Genomic DNA, 22,089 nt, shown 5'->3' on the forward strand with positions numbered 1-22,089 from the left:
GAAGGAAGGAAGGAAGGAAGGAAGGAAGGAAGGAAGGAAGGAAGGAAATATCAGCTTGGATCTACTTACAACATATGAGCCAATGTAAGCTTAAAGAAATATCCGGTCTTCACTTAGAGGGGTGGGATAGGGAGGGTAGGAGGGAGGGAGACGCAAGAGGGAAGAGATATGGGAACATATGTATATGTATAACTGATTCACTTTGTTATAAAGCGGAAACTAACACACCATTGTAAAGCAATTATACTCCAATAAAGATGTAAAAAAAAAGAAAAGAAATAACCGGTCTTAAGCATCAACATTTGGGGCTAAAAACAAACATTTCAGGGGTGAGATGCTGGGGTTGGGAGATGAAGTGGGAGCATGCAACAGAGCACCTCTGACTCACAGCACAGCGAAAAATGGTCAATTTAGCCTCATTAGGCCACTATTCTAACCATTGAGAAAAAAAGAAATTATATTTTCATTTCACAAAATATTTACTTTAAAGTGAATGGTTAAAACTGTCGTGTAGTCAGGAAAGCTGAACACAAAGAAGAAATTCTTGATTGTCAGCGTTTCCCTGTGCCATCAGTGTATGACTTCCTTGAGAATATTTGAATTTTTTATACCAATGACTCTATTAAATCAGCAACGAGTACTAGAAGCAAATTATATTACATTCCCCATCACTAACAATTAGAACTTCCTTTTAATTGGCATTTATTCTTGGCCTTTTATAGCTCAAAGAAACCTGACAGAATAACCCCATGTAGTCCAACATAAATCCCCTCCCTCCATCTGTGTGTGTGTGTGTGTGTGTGTGTGTGTGTGTGTGTGTGTTTTAATGGCAGAATAAAACCATAAACAACATGTGTTTGAGAGGTGTGGATTGAAGAAAAAGGGAGTAATGAGGGGCAGGTGTGTTATTTGCTTTTTCAAAAAGGAGACTGAGAAACAAAGCACTTTACTCCAATGTGCCTTCACTGATTTCCAGATCTAAGGGTAATTGTGCTGTGTCAAATTGTAGAATTGCAATAATCAACTTTATAAAGATGACCAAAGTTTCATCTTAATTTCTCCCTCCAGAATTCACAGATTAATTCTCAGATTTATTAATCCTCCCTGGGGAGGATTTCTCATCAGAATGTACGGTCTTTTGCACTTTCAGTTTGCCGTTGTTTTTCCACTGGTGGAAGAGAATCACTAAAAAACAGTGCTCTGTATAGATGACTCTATCTAGTCAATCTCCCTTTAATTTCAGACAAAGTTTTATACCCATTTGGGCCATACTCATTTTGCTGATATACCTGGACTCACCAAATCCAAAACGTATCTGTGGATCCTCAGAGATTCTGGACCTTTCCTTTCTCCCTGATTCTATCCTTAGACCTTACAAACACACCAGAAGCTTATTGTGTTAACTTGTATCCATATTAAAACATTGAAAACGTTACCATTCACTATCTGATTCAGATACTTATGTTACAATTGGAGTCTCTTTAGGGGCAGGGATGACTTTTAAAAAATGGTGCCTAATGACTTCAGAAGCCACAACTAAAACAAGATAGCACATACAGAGTGAAGTAAGTCAGAAAGAGAAAAATACCGTATGCTAACACATATATATGGAATCTAAAAAAAAAAAAAAAAGATTATGAAGAACCTAGGGGCAGGACAGGAGTAAAGACACAGACGTAGAGAATGGACTTGAGGATATGGGGAGGGGGAAGGGTAAGCTGGGACAAAGTGAGAGAGTGGCATGGACATATATACACTACCAAATGTGAAATAGATAGCTAGTGGGAAGCAGCCGCATAGCACAGGGAGATCAGCTCGGTGCTTTGTGACCACCTAGAGGGGTGGGATTGGGAGGGTGGGAGGGAGATGCAAGAGGGAGGAGATATGGGGATGTATGTATATGTATAACTGATTCACTTTGTTATAAAGAAGAAACTAACACACCATTATAAAGCAATTATACTCCAATAAAGATGTTAAATTAAAAAAAAAGACAGCAATATTGTGTTTTTATAACTCTCTACCTTAAAAAAAAAGAAACACTTTCATGCTCAATTTCTTTGTGATGTAACAATACTTGATGCACAGGAAAAATGATTTACTCTAAGCGTCCTGCATCATTAAAGATTAAAATTTTTATTTGTTTTATTTTCTATGGCTATATTAAGTGGGCATTTTGATACATTCTAATTTACAACTGGCCATCTACACATGTGTTAATTCTTCTTAGAATACTGTATTCATAAGGACATCTGTAAACATACACGATTCGTTTAGTGTTTCGAGAATCAGGCTATAATTTCAGCTTTTGTCTCTGTGCATGATGGCAAAAATCATGGCTTTGGGGGTCAACAGACTGGGAGTCAAGCCATACCCCACACTTATTGGCTCAATGAACCTGGCAAATCATTTATTTGACCTCTGAAGCTCAGCTGTCCTATCTGGAAAATGAAGAGGATATTACTCATCTCAAGGGACTTGTTGTAAGAATCAAATTAAATAACTTAAACAAAGTGCTGGGCACTATGCCTGGACACCCGCCATAAATGCACAATAAGTTTTAGCTTATGTTACGTGCACTCATCACCTCTTTCTTAAATGGAGACGTAACACCTACCTCCCCTACGCCGTCTAAGATTTTAAAGTTAGCTTAACATTACTAAGCATGTATAATAACAGCAGAACTCTCAAACATACCAGATTATGAACATTGTTCCTTTTTTATTTCAGGATAAAATTTGCATTCACCTTTCACCATTCCCCCTCATGGTTTGGAAGAGCTGATATCAATCTTACTATCAACAGTAATCAAGGTTTACTTACTCCCTAAGGGGAGGACCAATTTTTGCTTCCCGGTTTAGAGCTCTCCTCTGGCAATAAAAATTTCTAATTGTTATCCTTTTTTCCCCACTTGAATGTCTATAAAGTTGGAGGGAAAGGGGAAACAAATCTCCCTTTTCCCTTGTCCAAGCTGTGGATTTAAAATACCTGTTTTTATTAGAGGCAGTGGTATTTTTATTGAGGTATAGTTGATTGATAATATGTTATTTTCAGGTGTACAACACAGTGATTCTAAATTTTTATAGGTTATACTCCATTTATAATTATTATAGAATAATGGCTATATTCCCTGTGTTTTACAAGAACATATCTGTTTTTTGTCTGTGCCTCTTTCACCCGTAGCTCCTAGAATAATTTTGACATTTTCTGAATAAATTTACACCAGACACAACATGTTTATCAAATCTTCAGTCAGGGTAGGTCATTGTCTTCCAATTCCATGCTGATTCTTCTGGGTGTTGAGGTGGACCACTTTATAAACTCCTCATGAAATTGGCCGAACTGGTTTCCTCCGAGTGGTGACTTTCCGCACAGACAGAAGGGTCCTTGTGAAATTATCCTCTGTTCAAACTGTCTGTGGGATCATATCCTACTTCTCCCTAATACCGTCTTTCTCCAAATTGAGGCCCATAATAAGAATGTTTTCTTTTTCATTTCAATCCCAAGGTCAGTTTCACAGAAGGGTGTCAGAGCTGGCCTGTTTGGGAGATAGAGCTTAATCATCCACCAGGTTCAAATTAAAAGCAAAGAGATGTCTTCACCTCCCTTTTGCAAATCCCAAGTAGAAGGAAGATGGATTGAGATGTCCCCAGAGGTAGGATTCCAGAGAGTCATCTATTCCTTAGCTCTGGATCCAGAGCAGAAATCATGTCTTTCCCAGCTAAAGGAAACTGAAAAAGCTGCCCCACAGTCTTATTCTCAGCACGATTCCAGGAAAGTTCAGGGCAGAAGGTGAAGCGGGGAAAGAAGTACAGAACTGAAAGTTCGGGTGTGTTTAACGTAATGAGTGGAACCTCACCACCCACATGTAAGCCCCTCCCGGAAATGCAATTTCCTCTTCCAGGAAATAAAGGTGTGGAGAACTTCTGAGCAGCAGCCATGTTTATAAAACAATGAGACAAAGTCTGACACAAAACAGAAATGCCTTGTAGTCTGGGGAAGGGAGGGCTGGCTATACAGGATGCTGGGGTCAGAAAGGTCTACAGGTATCCCTAACGCCTACATGTAACAAGAACAAATCGGGATTTTTTTTTTCTTTTAGATGAGATTCAACACAACAACAACAACAACGCCTTTCTAGACATTTGTTGAATATTGTTTTAAAAGATCCAGTCTTCAGATTAATGCGTTTCCAATCGTAGGACTATATGGTTATATAGTAGAGTAGCACGGGTCTCCAGGGACCATTGTCCAAAAGAGAGAGAAGCAGAAGAAGGAGGGTATGGCTATAGAATGGAGGCAGTATTCAACAGTGCCTAAGGGAGCCGTTTCAGACTGGCTTGAGTTTGAATACTGGTTGTGGTACTTTTTTTTTTTTTTTTTTTTGCTGTACGTGGGCCTCTCACTGCTGTGGCCTCTCCCGTTGCGGAGCACAGGCTTCAGACGCGCAGGCTCCGGACGCACAGGCTCAGCGGCCATGGCTCACGGGCCCAGCCGCTCCGCGGCATGTGGGATCTTCCTGGACCGGGGCACGAGCCCGTGTCCCCTGCATCGGCAGGCGGACTCTCAACCACTGCGCCACCAGGGAAGCCTCTGGTTGTGGTACTTTATTAACTGTATGATTGTGGGCAAGCTGCATAATCCTCCTAAGCTGCACTATTCTCGTCTCTAAAATAGAGATGATGATGGTGACGATAATGAGGGTATAATATCCACCTTTTAAGATTGTTGTGAGGATTAAATGAATAGTGCATCAAAGGTGCTCATCACAGGGCTTCCCTGGTGGCGCAGTGATTGAGAGTCCGCCTGCCGGTGCAGGGTACACGGGTTCGTGCCCCGGTCCGGGAAGGTCCCACATGCCGCGGAGCGGCTGGGCCCGTGAGCCATGGCCGCTGAGCCTGCGCGTCCGGAGCCTGTGCTCCGCAACGGGAGAAGCCACGACAGTGAGAGGCCTGCGTACCGCAAAAAAAAAAAAAAAAAAAAAAGTGCTCATCACAAAAATAACTAATTAAAAACGTGAAAAGTGCTCATTACAGCCACTGGTAGATACTCAGTATATGATCATCATCACTTGAAACTTTTTAAAAGCCACTGACTACTGACTAGGTTACAAGGACATATGACTTTCCCTTGAGCCCCTACGTGTGATTAATATTTAACCTCCTTCTCAAATAAATAGTCATTGAAAACCCCAGCAAGGAGGAATGAGTGGGTTTGCCGTCTCCCAGGCCCTGCAGCCTCTGGCAGTCTGCCATCTCTCTTCCGTGTGACAGGCTCTGTTTAAGGATGGCTGTGGAGAGCCAGGAGGAAGGCATCTTGAACCAGGAGGTTTCCCAGAGAGAAGCTGGGCCTCTCAGTGGGGGTCGTTTCTCCAGCTCTGCCACCTTGTTTTCAGCCATAGATGCATCTTCCCACCAAATCTCAATAGCAAATATACAATGAGCGCCTACTGTGTGCCAGGCTCTGGTGATGTCACAGTGAGCCTACACAGCCAATGTTTGTCCACACTCACACCTCCTGGCTACTATCTTCCAAGAGGTGGCAGCCTCTCTGTTGGATGATCCTGGCCCCAGGGTTCATGCAGTGCTTTTACATATTGATAAGTGTGAGAGACAGCAAACTTTTCAGGGAATATATTTTTATCTGTAAAAGGTGTGTGCGTTTGCTTTGCTGAATTCATACAGATTAGGGGGTAAAGTCAGCATATCTGGCTTCCCAGCACAGGCCTGCCACAAGGCAGCTATGTGAATTAAGTCAGTAAACCCTTCTGGGCCTCAGTTTTTCATCTTTAGAAGTTTGGGACTAGCTGTAGTCTGAGCTGTAGTCAGCTGACGGTCTATACTTCCATGATCGGAAGCGCGCTGATCCAAGGTTAGGCTCTTCCATACATTTTTAATCTCCCTCTCTAAAAAAAAAAAAGAAAAAAGAAAAAAAAGAAAAGACAAAACAAGGACTATTGTTTTATTTCTTAAACTAACCTGGGCTTAGTATATTATAGCAACAAAAGCCTACAGCAAGTACATTTTAATCATTTCGTAGCCTAATTGAGAGGGAACGGCCCTGCAGTACTGGTAACCAGTATATAGATTTTCTAACCTGAATGAAAAGTTAATTCTACAGAGCACAGGAAAAAGCACCCCAACTATGCTCATCACGATCATCAGTACCACAAACCAGGCGTAAAATCTTCCAATGACAAACGCACTGATAAGACATTGCACTGCAGCTTCAAGGGCTGTCAAGTTCAAAGCAATAGCAACTTGGAAATGATATATAAAACGACTGAGCAGGAACAGTCAGAGGTAGGCCACAACCGAGGAAAGATTATCTAGCGGACAGAACGGCACCAAATCCTTCTCAGGTGGGTCGTTTTAAAAGAACAGGGTTCTAGTCCTTTCTAGTGGAAAAGCTGGCAAAACAGCTGAAGTTCTTTTTACCTAATGACCTTGAGCCTTCCCCTGGGAAGGCTCGTTTCGCTTTTCGCTTTGGTTGGATGGAGAGTCACGTGGACTCGGGGCCCCTCTGCCCGCGCGCGGCGCCTGGCTCAGTATCCCCAGCGCGGGGATGGGTCCTGGTCTCAGGGCCGAAGCCGCCGCGAGCGGAAGCGCGGGGAGGAGCGCGGGGCGGGCCCTAGGGGAGAGCTGCGCGCGGCGGGTGGTGCGCGGGCCGCGGCTCCGGGGAGGGCGTCGGGGAAGCAGGCTCGGCGGTGGGGCCGCGGGGTGACTAGCGCCCCCTGGCCGGCGCCGCCCGCGGGCGCACCCACCGCGCCGGCAGCCCGCTCCCGCGCACCCACCGCCACCGCCACCGCCGCCGCCGCCCAGCCGAGAGCTCGGGCCGCTGTCACCCGCAGGTAGGTCCCTGCGCCGGGCGCCGACCGGCTCCCAGCCGGTCCAGGAAGGGGCGAGTAGGCTGATGGCGAACTTGGAAACGGCCACTCGAGCCGCAAACTTTGGGTCTAGTTTCCGTGGTTTCTCGCGCGCGGGGTGCCCGGGATGCGCGGACCTTGGCCGGGCGGAGGCCACTGGGGAAGGGGCCGGGCCGCCTCCTCTTGTTTCTGGGGTTTTCTCTCACCTGAACGAACGGCTTGGGTGGGAGGGAGGGAGGGAGGAGGGCGGCGGAAAGTTTTGTGTTCTCGGCACGTATTGGGAAGGAGAGGTGTTTGATGCAGTGGCAACCTGTCCGCAGAGGAAAATAACCAGTTTTCTTGGCATTTGTTAGAGGATCGGATAGGGCTGCGAACACTCGCTTCTAAACAAACTTGGTTTGTTTCCAGGGGCCGTCGTCAGGGCGAGGCCGGTTTTGATAGATACAAAGAAAAAAAAAAGTGGTGCTTCATGCCGTAATTGTGGGTGAGAGTGGTTTTTTTTCCTGGTGCTCAATCCTGTAACCTTGGTAAGAATGTTTTTCAGCTTTGAGGGCCACATGTTAAGAAAGTAGAGTCAATGTCTTTATTTTATTGGGTTTTTAAGAGCCCCGGTTATCAGTGTGAAATGGACCTTTCATGCTAACGGCTCGGCACTCCCCACGGGGTCAATGAAGAGAGGCCCGAGGCGGCCTCACCTGGGAGATGCTGGGGTTTCTGCAGGGACAACACTGCTGAGCTGCCTTGTCCTTCGGGGTTGTCCTGATCAGACTGGTGCTAAGAAAAGATGATTCAGTGATGGACCAAGCTGACAAGGAAGGAGGTGGTGACACGGGGAGAAGAAGGAGAGGACACCGCTCTGTGTCCGTGGAGAGAATGACCCAGACCAAGGATGATCCATTCCTAGGTAGCAGTAACGTGCGGGTCCTGCAGGTGCCCTGCCCTTTCTGAGCACGAGTCTGGTTGTTGCTCTCCTTACATTGTTCTCTAGAAGCTGTGATCACCACCGTCCTTTCCTGATGGGGATACTTGATGGACAAGCCCTGTTCGTAAGGTGCCCCCCCCACACTCCTACCCCACACCCAAACTTGTGAATCACCATCTTCATTTCCCCTGTAACTTATCTTTGTTAACTCTTATAAAATGGCAGTCTCACCGTGGATGCTTAATGTCTTTTAAAAAATGCTGTGTCTGGTGGGAAGGAGGGTGACATTTACTAATTTGGTTGCAAATTACTTTTGAAGTTTATGCACAGCTGTTTAAAATCCCTCGGAGATAAGTGCCATTGTTTGAGGCAGGTGTCTGCCACTGACCTGGTTAGTCTTTCTTGTGCTGATTGAACCGTATATATATTTAAAGAGGCAACATGGGAAGAGCTTCTAAAACCTTCAAAGCCCCAGCTGTGGAACTCCTCCAAGTTAGCAATTAAGTAAAAAGTTGGTTTTTTTGGGGGTTCCCCCCCTTAACTTTTCTCTCTGATTTCAAGAGTAACCTGTCGGCATCACCAGCCTTTGTTTCAGCCCCTGTGATTTTTCTTGTAAACTTTTAAAATGTAAACTTCCAGGGAGGACTCTTGTCACCTCCTCCGCCTTATCACTTGTTCACTTCCGCCACTGTCTTGTGTGATGGTTGCTCAGGATGGCAGGTGGCTCTCAGACGAGCTTGAGCTGCTTTCCTTCTCCCAGACCCTCCTCCCTGCAACAGACACTCCCTATTGAGTCTGTTTGGAAGATACATAGGTCAACACTGGAACTTTCTTTTGTGTCACTTGTCTTTCGGGTATGCGGGGATATTGTTCAGTAAGTCACACCGTGGTCCTTCTTCAAATCTCAAAGATCCCTCTCAACACCGAGATGAGATTTCTCCTGTTCACAGCAGGTCCTGGAGGCTCCCTCGAATAGCCCATTTGTCTTTGGCCATTTCTATAAAGGTCCCTCATGCCATTGTAATATATTGTCTCTCTTCTCTGGAAAAGACGAAATTCTTTTGTGTCATGAATTTGGTGTTTTATCTAAAATTCCATGTGGACTGGGTTCAGGATTTTCTTTTGAGAGTGTGGGCTTCTGGTAGAAATCTACCAGGAGATTCAGGAGTAAAGCTCCACAGATCTCCTTATAATTGCAGAATTTGACGATAGGACATTTGCCTTCCTTTAAAATAGGAATTGGAATTAGTACTTCCTGTTCTTAGTGCATTTCATGTTTTAGAGTTACTGATTATGTTGTTGGCCTTTGAAAGTATTGCTGATATAGTAATCAAATGTGACTGTTAAGCGTATATTTGATTTCAGGTGGCTTCCATTTTAAAGGGTCCAATCTTTTATCTGTTTTTCAAGTAATTTTCACCAATCATTTCATAAAAATAAAAAATGGTTATAAGTCCCAGAGAATACCGATGTATAATGTGGTTTCATATTTACGTAATTTTGTTGCCCAAAATCAGATTGTAATTAAAAAGTAGGGAAATTAGTCTTGTGGTGACATGACATAGCCTTAAACTCATTCTTTCTTTTTCTGTCTATTTTAAAACGTTAATGTCTCGTTTTCAAGCAGTAAATCATCCAGGTTTGCTTTCTAATATGTATTTTAACTGTTAAGGCAGAAATTAGGAGAAACTCATAGGAAAACATGATGTCGAGGCAAAAAAGATAAAAGGTGTTTCCTTGCAATAATGGAAACATCTTTCATTATTTTAACGTGTCAAGCACTTATACACATTGCTCTGTCATCTAAAGATATCCTTGGTGCAAAATGAGAACCAGAGGTTTCTGAAATTAGGAATAGCACATCCTAAGCCTACAATCATAGATTTCTGCTCTGGGATTAAATTAGCGGATATTCAGAGCCACCCACTCTGACAGCACATACTTCTACAGATTGATGTTAACTTTTGTTTTTTCAGTTTTATTGGAGCGTAGTTGATTTACAATGTTAGTTTCAGGTGTACAGCAAAAGTGGTTCAGTTATACATATACATATATCCTTTTTCAGATTCTTTCCCCATATAGATTATTACAGAATATTGAGTAGAGTTCCCTGTGCTATACAGTAGGTCCTTGTTGGTTTTCTATTTTATATTTAGTAGTGTGTGTATGTTAATCCCAAGCTCCTAATTTATCCCCCCTCCACACACATTTCCCCTTTGGTAACCATAGGTTTGTTTTCAAAATCTGTGAGTCTGTTTCATAAGTGAGTTCATTTATATCATTTTTTTAAAAAAATTATGATGTTAACTTTTGAATTAAGCTAATAATATTGATGGTAATCAGAGCCAATAAAAGCAATAAGGCATGGTTTTATTGATGTATTATTATTTATAATTTATGTGCCAGACATTATACTCAGTTTTATTTGTATTTGACAGACATTACTGTCTGTAATGTTTAATCTTCGCGAAGCTTATATAAATTTGATATCACCATCACCACCACCATCACCATCTGAATTCTGCAGATGGGGAAACGGAGGCTCAGGGAGGTTGAGTCGCTTGCCCAGCTCTTCCAGCTGGTAACTGTTAGAATCAGGTGTGTGTGATCACCAAACATTGCCATAAACCACAGAGCTAGACGACCTACCAATTAAATATTTTAAATTGTGATAAAATACACATAACAAAATTTCCCATCTTCATCATTTTTAAATGTGCAGTTCAGCGGCATTAAGTACATTCACGTTGTCATGCAACTACCACCACTGTCCATCTACAGAGCTCTTTTCATCTTGCAAAACTGAAACTGTGTACCCATTAAACAATAACTCCCCATCCATCCCTTCCACCAGCTCCTTAAAACCTCCCTTCTACTTTCTGTCTCTGAATTTGACTACTCTAGGGACCTCATATAAATGGAATCAGACAGTATTTGTCTTTTTGTGAATTGCTTATTTCACTTAGCTTAATGTCCTTCAGGTTCGTCTGTGTTGTAGCCCGTGTCAGAATTTCCTTCCTTTTTAAAGGCTGAATAATATTCCATTGTATGTATCTACCACATTTTGTTTATCCATTCATCTGTTCATGGACGCTTGGGCTGCTTCCACATTTTGGCTTACAAGTAGTACTGCTATGAATATGGGTGTATCTCTTCAAATTTCTGCTTTAAATTCTTTTGGCTGTATACCCAGAAGTGGAATTGCTGGATTAAATGATTTCGGGTTTCGTTGTTTGAGGAGCCACCACACTGTTTTCTATGGCGGCTGCACCATGTTACGCTCCCACCAACAGCACACGAGGGTGTCGGTGTCTCCCGTCCTCGCCAATACTCGACACCCGTTATTTTCTGTTTTTTGACAGTTGGCATCCTGATGGGTGTGAGGTTAACCAATTAATCAGTTAGCTTTTTACCAAATCATTTGGTGCCTGACGTGCGGGTTCTCTGGGCCGATGCTGCTCCTGAATTAGTTTTTTCCTATCTCACCTTGTGCTTATGTCCCTTTTTCTAGCGAAGAATAATTGGAGGACTTATTACTCCAGCACCTCCTGGGGGACTAGGGAACCCATGGGCAGGAGGGCTCCTGACAGATAAACACCGCGTCTCTGTAGGGAGGGCTGCCCCTGCTTATGTGAAGGACCTCGTGGTTTAGCAATGAATAGTTGTTGAGAATCAAGTAAGCGTGGCGTTAGTATTAATGACACTAAATGTGCAGAACAGACCCTTTGCGGAAGATTAGGTAAAGGTTGAGTTATCTCTTATATGTGACCAAAACAAGACAAATTCTTTTTTTTTTTTTTTGCGGTACGTGGGCCTCTCACTGTTGTGGCCTCTCCCGCCGCGGAGCACAGGCTGCGGACGCGCAGGCTCAGCGGCCATGGCTCAGGGGCCCAGCCGCTCTACGGCATGTGGGATCCTCCCGGACCGGGACACGAAGCCGTATCCCCTGCATCGGCAGGCGGACTCTCAACCACTGCGCCACCAGGGAGGCCCAAGACAGATTCTTAGGACAGTGGAGAGAACCAAAAAGTTGACGGCTGTGGTTTCATCCGTCAAGCTGTTGTTGGGAGGCGCAGAGCCGCACGCTGTGCCATATAACCCCCCCCGGGGGGGAGATGCAGCCAGATGAAGGGGAAATTATAAGTGTGATGATTTCATCATGTATTGGGTTGGCCAAAGAGTTCATTTGGGTTTTTTTTTATAACGTCTTATGGAAAAACCCAATGAACTTCTTGGCCAGCCCAATATTTGTATTGTTATATGTCAGTTTATAATATTATGGTGCATGACAACGTTATATGTTTATTTTGTCTGTTTCTTTCTCTAGAGTATAAACTCCCTGAGGGCTGGCGTTTGTCCGTAGCCGTATTCCCAGCTCTTACAGTAGTGCTGGCACGTAGTGAGTAAATGAGTGCAGAATGAGTGTGTAAGCGCTGTACTAGGGACATACGTGGTGTCATGGGAGCACTAGATCTGGGGTGTCTGAGAAGATGTCCCAGAGAAAGCAACGGCTCAGCTGAGACCTGAGGGGTAGATGAGGATGTTCTGGAAGGTGGGAATGGCATTTTAGGATTGCTGTGAGCATGACATCCTAGTGAGGGAAAGGAAGACAGTCTGGTTTGAGCACAGCGGGTGAGTGAGTAGAGGGGCTGAGCCCAGAATTCCCCCTCAAAGTGTGCTACTGACATCAACTACACTCTTTAGTTGAAAGTACAAAGAGCGGACCCTTAGTTGCCCTTGGCTATCTTACCCTCTTTCCCGTCTCAGCCCTCTACTCAGTTCACACTGGGTAGATGCTAAAATAAGCATCTAGCAAGTAGAGTTTTGCCAAGATACGGGGGAGTTTCCAAAGCAAACCAAGTGCTGTGAGTTCATGGTCAGATAAGACAACTCTTCTCAGCCCAGGTGAGCAAGAAGCCAAGTCTTTCATGAAAGTCAGCTGACCTTTCTTTCAGTTTGGGGAGAAATTCACGTCAGCTGCGTGTGTAGCGCTTTTAGAGCAGTAGTCTTCAGCATTTTCCGTTCTGTGGTCCGTTAATGTTTTCAGTGATACAAAAACAAGCCTCTCACCCAGTGTTTTTTAAACTGCAAGACGCAATCCATTATTGGATTATGAAGTTAACTTACTGTGTTGGAACAAGCATATCTTTAAATATGAAGTCGAATGGAACAGAAAAGACCAGCATGCATTTCATGTAGCAAGAGTGATTCATGAAATTTTGGGTCCTGGAGTTTGGGACATGTGTCTTACCCAAAAGCTTGAAAATGATAGACCCATGACATTTAGTTTTCTATAATGTTCCTTTTAAGTTATAGAATCACACAGGCGCAGGCCTGGAGGGAGGGCAGGAGAAAGTGACATTAGTTGGGCGATCACCATGCAGGTGCCTGGATACATGGAATTATCTACTCCTACGGTACTGCTCATTGGGTGGATGATCTCCAGTTTACAGAGGAGACGCTGAGGCTTGTAGAGCTTAAGAAGCTTGACCGAGGGTTACCTGACAAATGACTAGCTGTGAACCCTGATCTCTTGGCTCACAATTTAATCTTCCTTTCAGGCCTCCATAGATTGTATTCCCGCAATTTGAAGACATCTTCTCAGGGGATGTGTTATAACCATATTCCACGTTAGTTAAGAGGAATATGGACTTTGGGATATACCCCATCAGCTTCTTAAGGAACTAAGTCACATAGGAAGAAGTAGTATTGATTAAACAGACCAGGGCTGTTGACAAAGATGAAAAGGGCCACTCTTTCCTCCCCCTGAAGCTTTCTCCCTGCTGCTGGGCGAAGCAGCCTCCGTGGAGCCATGTGAGGCGACGTGCTTTCCTTTCTAAAGCTGGGATCCCTGGGGCCATAGCTGAGTCCCACTGTCTCCTTTTCCCAGTGTGTATCCAGAGGCTGATGAGTTTCTACTGGACAAAATGATGCAATTATGCAAATTCCTGGTGTGTGATTCCATGATCTCCAGCATCTGCCAGGGTTTCAGACTTTGCCTGGTCAGCTCTCTTTCTACAGCAGCTATTTCAAACCGTCTCCTGCCACCGTCACCCCCTCAGCCTGCTTTGCTGAGAAAATGGAAGTTTTCCTGATGAAAACCACCTTACCCTGAGATCACAGGGCTACAAGCCCAACTCTGTCTGGATCCACCCTCCCATCCTTCCCGTCTTTTACAATGAAGAAAAAAGAAAAAAAAGCCTCACCTGTCTAATGTTCATCCTCCATTGAAGCTCTGGAATCCATTTCTTCTTCCTCCTTGAGAATCTCATTCTCTTGATTATGTCCTCTTGCATCTGTATTTTCCTTCCTTCCCTCATGCCTGGCCCCATTCTCACTGTACAGACATGCTGAAATCCCTCCCTTCTTTGAAGAAAAAGGCCATCCTGTGCTTCCTTCCAGCTACCTCTCTCTTTCCTCCTCTTCACAGCCAGACTCCTTAAATTGTCCTCTGCACCTGCTGCTCTGTGTCCTCCCTCCGTGTCTTGGCCACAGACATCTGGCATTGCCTCTGCTGCCCCTGGGAATGGATCCCATTCCTGTTCCCTTTTGCTGATTCTTGCTATAATTCCTCTCCCGTCTTCCTTGACTTCTCTGCAGCAGACAGCTACTGAGCACCTGTGGATTCTCTGAGCAATGTCTTCCTCCCATCCCCCCTTCCCGTTCTCCTTCCTTCCTCTCTTGTGCTTTTCAAGCTACTCCTCTCTTTTCTGTCCCCTGGAAGGTTGATGTTCCTCATTGTTCTCACCCCATGGGTAACCTCACCGCTCACTGACCTTAACAGCCACCTCCTGGCTGACCACTGCCCATCCATGACCAGAGTCCTCTTTTGCTGCTGCTTGATGGGCACATCCAGCACCCCATGCGCCAAACTGCAGGTGTCGTCTTCCCCTTTCTCTTTCCTCCCGTTCTTTTCTGTGTCTGGCGCTGGCATCAGCTGTCCTTGCACAAGCAGAAACCTGGATGTCTTCCTTGACTTGTCACCTCCGCAGCTCAGCCCAAACCAAGTTCTGTTAGCTGCACCCCCTGCTTATCTTTTTACTCCATCCACCTTCTCCAGCCCCCACGCTATTTGCAGGTCACACCATTTCTCTTCTGGATCACTGCCAGAACCTCCTCACTGGTCTCTGTTACTGTGGACTGTCCTCTGTGCTGCAGCTGGGAGGATCCTTCTAGAACCCAGATCTGAGCTTGTCACTCCTTGCTTTACACTCTCCAATGGCCACCCAGTGTACTTGGAATGAAAGCTGTAACATGAATTAGAAGGTTCTAGTTGGTCTGCACTCCCCCGTCCTCTCCAGCCTCATCTCTCCAGCACCACACACATCACTTTCCTCCAAGTCCAAGCCTCTTTGGGTTCCATAGTGGTCCCGTGCATCCCACTGCCTCATGGAAATTTCTGCCCTACCTCTAATCCCTCCTTCTTTTGGCTATTCTCTACATTTTCAGTGCCTCACTTAGATAGTTTTCCTCTTGAAAACTCTTCCTCCAAATTAGGATTTTGTTTCCTCCCACATGTCCTTAAAGCACGTACGAGATCATCTATATACAGCACTTAGCCCCATGCGTGGCAACCAGTCAGTACACGTTAGCTGGCACGGCACTTAGCATATACTGGTTTCTTTACCTTTAGATGTTCCAAATAGATTGTAAACTCTCTGAGGGCAGAAGGCACATTCTCTTATTCTTGATTGAATCCCTGGTATCTAGCACTGTTTCTGATGCATAGTAGGTGCTCAATAAATATTAGTGGAATAAATAAATGAGCCACACATTTTAGAACCTTTATTGTCTAAGGGACTGTGTGCTAATCCCAATCTAGTAGTTTAAATGTCTACACAAATAGAATCATTATGATCTTCAGCATCTTTTGCCTGTGGGTCTCTGGAATTATCTAGATACATTCTACTACAGAGTCAGAGTTGAAGGTGATGGGAAACATTGAAAAATGCAAAGACGCATCTTGCTACCAGGGAAAAACTCCATCTCCCCATCTCTGTGGTATGATTTTCTCCCTCTGTCATCCTCATAGTTTCTCACTTCGCTGGGAGATGCCAATAATAAAAGGCAAAAAGATTAGGAATGATCAGGAAATAAAAAGTAATATTGAAATATTCTGAAATATCCTACAAGGTTGAGGCAGTAGGTAAACATTAAATGCAAATATACAGCAAACGCAAACTTATTTTAATAAAAAGAAATTATCAAAGGGTAAAAGAGGTTAAAAAATTTAATGAAACGATAAAAGATTTTAAGGATTCTTCAGAACAAAATCATCATGATCTTACACTTCATTAAGGTAAAAAGTAAAAGACTAAATTTGAGAATTAGGACAATAAAGGCATGCCAAAGATTAAATAATTGAGAGTATTCAAAGAAAAATATCTTAAAGAGTAATAAATTATTTAGGAGACTCACTGAAAGTGTAACCAAAAATATGGGACCAGCGGAGGAGAAAAACATAATCTTTTAAAGAGGATTAAAGATAAATCCTAGCAATAATAAAATGAGCACCAGCATGGGTTTCTAATGGCAAGTAAGCCACAGCTAAAACAATGTTAAAACTGGAGCTTAGGGTTTTAACCTCAAAAGCCTGTGTCACCTCAGTGGGATTTCAGAGGCAGTTTTTAGTATACTTGCTGTGTGAGTGCCATCATGTTTCAGGGGAAAAGCTCTGTGAGTTCCACTGTGACATTCCCCCCCCCCCGGGGGTGGGTGGGGGAATCACACAAGGGCAACCAAAGAGCTATGCTCATCTTTGACTGCAGAACAAGGGAGACACTTCTCACTCAGCACCCCTTCCTTCCAGAGCCTAATGGCTTCTCCATCCCATGTGTCCTGCTTTCCTTTGGGAAATAAGAAAATCAGGTGGCCCCCCTAAGTGCTATTCCTCACCTTGTTCATGGAGCCTCTTCTCAACCAGAGTCCCTTTGGCAATTACCCAAGCAAGTGTCTTTGTGTGTTGTACCTTTTCTGTGTAGCTTGTAATGTGTTACCCTGCCTCTTATGCTTCCTCATGTCTCTGGGGACTTGAGATTCTGTCTAGCTCATACGCAGAGCTCAATAATGGTATTCGAATTCAATTAGTATTTCCTGAGGAAGCTCACCTATTCCAGGTCTTCTATTTCCTTCTCTTTCTTAAACTCTCGGCACAGAGCTCAGACCGCATCTTGATTTGCGGAAGCTCATGAAGTCTCTCCTAGTCTGGGAATAGATTTTATTTTTCTCTCATCGCTAACAAGAAGGATTCTGACTTTGACTGTCACGTTTTTCAGGGCCTAATCATTAGTGCTAAGAGCCCTAAGCACTGCAATGTTGGCCTGTCTGCTTAAGGTGAATGTTAAGGGTCTGGCTCAGAAGTGGTGCATAGGGCCAAGTACGTCGTTACAGTTTGGCGCATTGACGTCTGTTTGGCCAGACTCTATACCCTGTCACCTGTTGCCTTCCTCCCCTCCCCTGCCCAGTTCCATTGTGCCAGTCCCTCCACCTTGCTTTCCAGGTCCCTTGCAATAAATGAAGACATACGGGAGTTGGCACCCAAGGGTATTAATCCAGATTAGATTGTCTTTTTCAGTAGCAGAGACTGGAGAGAGGCTATAGGATCTTGGGGCATCCTTCCCCCTGCCTTTGTCCAGCTTTTCCATGGCCTTGCCAGTCTTCCCAAGCCATGTAACAGTGAAGGCAGATGGAAAAGTCACAGAAATGGGGGCGAGGAGACCCACGTTCTCATTCCTGCTTTGTCATGTTGACCATAAGACGAGTGCGTCGGATGAGTCATCTGTAGGATCCCTCCTGGTCCTAATACATTGTAGCTGTTTGGGGGGCGGGGGGTTCTTTTGATATCTACACATTCTAGTCACACCGGGATTTCACCCAGGCACCTGGTGTGGCGCAGTAGTGGATACAGTTCATGGCTCCCAGTCTGTAGTTAGCCCGCTCGTAAGCACAGGTGTAGAACAGAGAATATAACCAGTAGTGTAACCCTTCACCAGTAAATGGGAGTGCAGTCACCCAAACGCTGAAATCATTCCACTGTCGTTTAGATTTTGCAAATTAAAACTTCACATGATAACAGCAACACATTTTTTCTTCTACTGTGTAACACAAGAAATCTAATAACAACCAGGTTTTCTCAAAATGCCGCTTCTCCAAAAAGAACAACTTGATTTCCTCAGTGGACTTTGTTTCTGGAAGATAGGATCGTGATGAATAGCAGCATCTTCTCCCCTCTCAGAATGGGAACTCTCTTCATTCTTCTGCATCAATCATTGGAAAGGAAAAATAAATTAGCATGCCTTTTTAAGGACATATTTAGGCTGTACAGATGGAGTGATATTCACAGTAGCCATAAATAAACTCTTTCATCAGAGTAATTCTTACATGCAGCTGAGCCAGTCCTAGATAGTTTTGTAAAACTCCTTTTAACGTTGAAATAATTCAGGGAGAAATAAATTGCATAATTCCAAGTTCTGGAGCAGAGGCAGCCTGAATATTTGCCAAAGGTTCAGCACAAAATACTTTAACCTTCCTCCATTCCAATAAAACGAAGGATTTGACAACGGATTCTTTCCTAGTTCCTGGGCATTGAGATTTGTTATTGTTTATAGTGCACTTGGGAACTTTGATGAAAAGTGCTTTAGGAAAGAAAGCCACGTGAGCAGTAGGAAAGGCTTTGCATTACTTATTAAAATAAAATGCAACTTACTTGACCCCAAATTGCCAATATTGCCAAGCATAAACTAGCACATAATTTTAGAAATTAATGAAGGCAAAGTTATCCGTTAACAGTTTCCCACAGGCGGAGCTGGTAGAGAGAAATGTCATCACATAACATCATATTTGAATTTTATTATTTCAGTTGAAATAAAAGGAAGAAGGGCAAGCCTTTCTCTTTCGAGAACAGACTAGAGGTATTCAGAACAGAGAGAATATATCTTCCTTTAAATATACAAAATCACTTTTCTCCTGAAAAAATATTGTAGATATTTTCTCATGGAAGAATAGTCAAGATCTCTAGGTCTAAATATCTAGACCCAGAGAGAGATCACACCGTTTATTCAAGTACTGGCCTATCTCAAGACATTTAGCAATATAGCTAAGAAAGCAAATTATAAAGAACCAACAGACATTCTGCAGGTCTGAAAAGTGAGACACGTGTTTGTTTGGCTATTTGTCTGAAAACTACCATTAGGAAAGTTCAGACTGAATTCCAGGGAATTTTCATCTGCATTTAAACAATTGCAATTTTAATCTGCATTTTCTTAGCCTTTTTGCAAGATGGAATCAGAGGATTACATTTTCTAAGAACCATTTTTTGTAAAAGCTTGAGTGCTCATCCGTTAAGTGTGACATAGGCTTGAAATAAGAGTTGGTGATAAGTAATTAAGTGAAGTACAGCTTAGCACATGTTGACAGTGGACCAGTGCGATCGTCCTGAACTTGTCAAGGCTGTGGTGTGCTATTTATTTGACCTAGACTGCTGCTTTGGGTCTTTGGGTACCAGTCACTGTGTAACAAACTTCCCTGACACTTAGTGGCTTAAAACAACACCATTTTCTTTGCTCATGATTCTGTGGCTCAGGAATGTGGGCTGGTTCTGCGCCTGATGGATTCACCTGGCGTCTCTCGTGAGGTTGCGCACAGATCTGAGATGGGACCACTCATATATTATATGGCACTGGGTAGGTATGGCTTGAAGACTGGGACATCCCGCTCCCTCTCTTTCTCTCTGTGCGGCTACCTTGGGCTTCCTTTCATGGTGATTAGATCCTCAGAGTGAGTGTTCCCAACACACAAAGGCTCGCATCTCTTAAGGGCCAAACTAAGAAGACACAGAGCGTCACGGAGTTCTACTGGTCCAAGCAAATCCCAGGACAGCCAAGATCACAGGGAGGGGCCCGGCCAAGTGGCATTGCAGAAGAGCTTTGGAATGGGAGATGCTCTTGCAGCCATCTGTGGAAACACAGCCTAGCACAAATATTTAGGCTGTTATAGGATAACATTTCATAAAAGTGACCTCACGTTTATTTTCTGAGATGGAGCCTCTTCACTCTGACAGAAGGACCTGACGAAAACAAAAATCTGATTGCTGTTCTCCGCCTTGCTCTGTGTCACCTACAAAATAAGATCCAGACCCTTCACATGGCTTGCCAGGTCCTTCCCTATCTGTCCCCTGCCTGCCTCTCAGCCTCGCTCTCACCAGGCCCCGAGCACCAGTCGTTCTTCAACCGCCACTTGGTTAGCACAGCTCCACGTGGGACCATGTGCTTGGGATGCACTTCTTCCCATTGCATCCTCACTGGGCTGGCCCCTCAGACATCACTGCCTCTGCGAAGGCTCCCCCACCCCCTGCTGTATGAAAGCATCCTTCCCCCGGTGAAGTGCCCTGTGAGGAAGCCACCGCAGCAGTAATAACACCCCCTCCTCCCCGACCACACCGTGAGCTCCTTGAGGGCAGGGATCCGAGTCTCTCTCTCCAGTCCAGCCCTGGCCTGTCCCCCACAGAGCAAGCGCTCAGGCATTACAGTCAGCATAGTCTACGCACAGGGTAGAGTGGCGGGGTGCCTGGAGGGAAGACCAGAAAACCCCAAACAGGAAGAAGGCGGTGTGAGGAGGTCAGAGCCGTGAAGAGTGAGCTGAGCGACGGAACCAAAGGTGGATGCAGAACCGCCAACGTGCAGAGAGAGAAAGGGGACACGCTAGACACACAGAGGACGAGAGACGAGCTGAAACAGAGTATTCAGTGAGAGCGTAGTGTCATGGGTAAGAAGGAAGAAACAGAAGGCTGACATCGGACCCAGCCATGTGCATCCACAGAGATGCGGGAACCGCACCCTGTCGGGGCATCCCGGACGTGCAGTTAAAAGGCGGGGCACCCCGATGCCAAACAATAACACAGCCTCACTCCGCTGCACACCTTCTCAACAGGTGACTGCCCGACCAAGAGGGCGGGAGAGAAGTTGGGCAAAGGGAAGAAGAGTTGCTGCTTCCGGGAAAACATGTGGGACCCTCACTCCTCAGTCCACGGTGGTGCTTATTTCGCTTGTCTGAATAGCTTTCCTCCTGAGCCAAATTGACTCAATAACGTCAAAGTGAAACTGTTGTACTTGACGCTGGTGACAAGGTTCAGGGGAAGTGGTGTGGCTCAGGGGAGGGAGGATGTAGCTAATCCCCAGCGAGGAAGACCCACCTTGAAAGAGCAGGAGCCGCCTTTTGACAAAACAACTGTAAAGGAAGTAATCATCGTGAGAAAATATGTTTTCTGCTAAATGGTGGAGGAAGAAAATATGACCATATTTCCTTTGACTCTGTTGAGTGTATCAAACTCAGTACTAGTACTTATAACTAACTTGGATTGAGCTTTTTCTGCATCCAGGAGCTGCTCCGATCCGTTTACATCTATTAACTCACTTGAGGTGGGTCCTGTTATTGTCCCCATTTTACAGACGAGGAAACCAGTTAAACAGCTTGTTCAGAGTCACCGAGCTGCTAAACCGCAGAGCCGGGATTTGAACGCAGGCATTGGGATGCCGTAGTCCATCTTCCTAATGCTCTACTTGGCTTAGGCTGAATATGGCAATATACTGTATCTATGGACTCACTTTTTGAAAATACTACCTGACAGTGGTATTAATTCTAAGAAATGAGTTTTGAGACTTCTTTCCCTCTTTATATCTCAATTACGGTTTGGGGCACATTTTAAAATGGCAAATTCTATCAGCTCTGGACATGCGCGCGCTCACACACACACACACAGATACACATACATATACACATACTGCTGTAATTTGCAAAGAGCTGTTGAGAAGAAAGTGTTTAATTAAAACCGAGTGCGAAATGCAGCCAGGTTAAACTTCTTTGGTGATAACTTTGAAGTTTGAACTTCGACTTTATTAGGCAGTTCTGGAAATGAGAAGAATGACATATTCTTATGCTGTGAGATATACTTAAATTGTTTCTCAGTGTATACCTGAGGTAACTTTGTAATTTGCTCTTTAGTCAGTATATCTACGAAATCACTGGTAAGATTCAAATTAATTTTCTGATCCCTTTTATGTCTATTACTTATTAATTGTTGTTATTTGACAAGTTCCTGAAGCACAGGATCCCGAAAAGTTCAAAGTGATATCCTTATTCAAGAAAACATGGGCTTCCCAGGTGGCGCAGTGGTTGAGAGTCCGCCTGCCAATGCAGGGGACACTGGTTTGTGCCCCGGTCCGGGAAGATCCCACATGCCACGGAGCGGCTGGGCCCGTGAGCTATGGCCGCTGAGCCTGTGCATCCAGAGCCTGTGCTCCGCAAC

The 22,089-nt window shown here is 44.5% G+C and overlaps 1 protein-coding gene across 4 annotated transcripts in view; it reads left to right on the forward strand.

Moving 5' to 3' along the window:
• The first annotated feature begins 6,754 nt into the window (after window positions 1-6,754).
• Window positions 6,755-22,089, forward strand: part of PRKCQ (protein kinase C theta) — a 152,173-nt gene continuing 136,838 nt past the window's right edge. For all 4 annotated transcript variants that reach the window (XM_029239778.1, XM_029239782.1, XM_029239781.1 and 1 more), the window contains exon 1: window positions 6,755-6,850. The gene's annotated coding sequence lies outside the window, so the exon portion shown is untranslated. The remainder of the gene's footprint in view (window positions 6,851-22,089) is intronic.

The sequence above is a fragment of the Monodon monoceros genome, unplaced genomic scaffold, assembly GCF_005190385.1.
Source record: "Monodon monoceros isolate NGI ecotype Baffin Bay Population unplaced genomic scaffold, NGI_Narwhal_1 Super_Scaffold_21, whole genome shotgun sequence".
NCBI classification, from domain to species: domain Eukaryota; kingdom Metazoa; phylum Chordata; class Mammalia; order Artiodactyla; family Monodontidae; genus Monodon; species Monodon monoceros.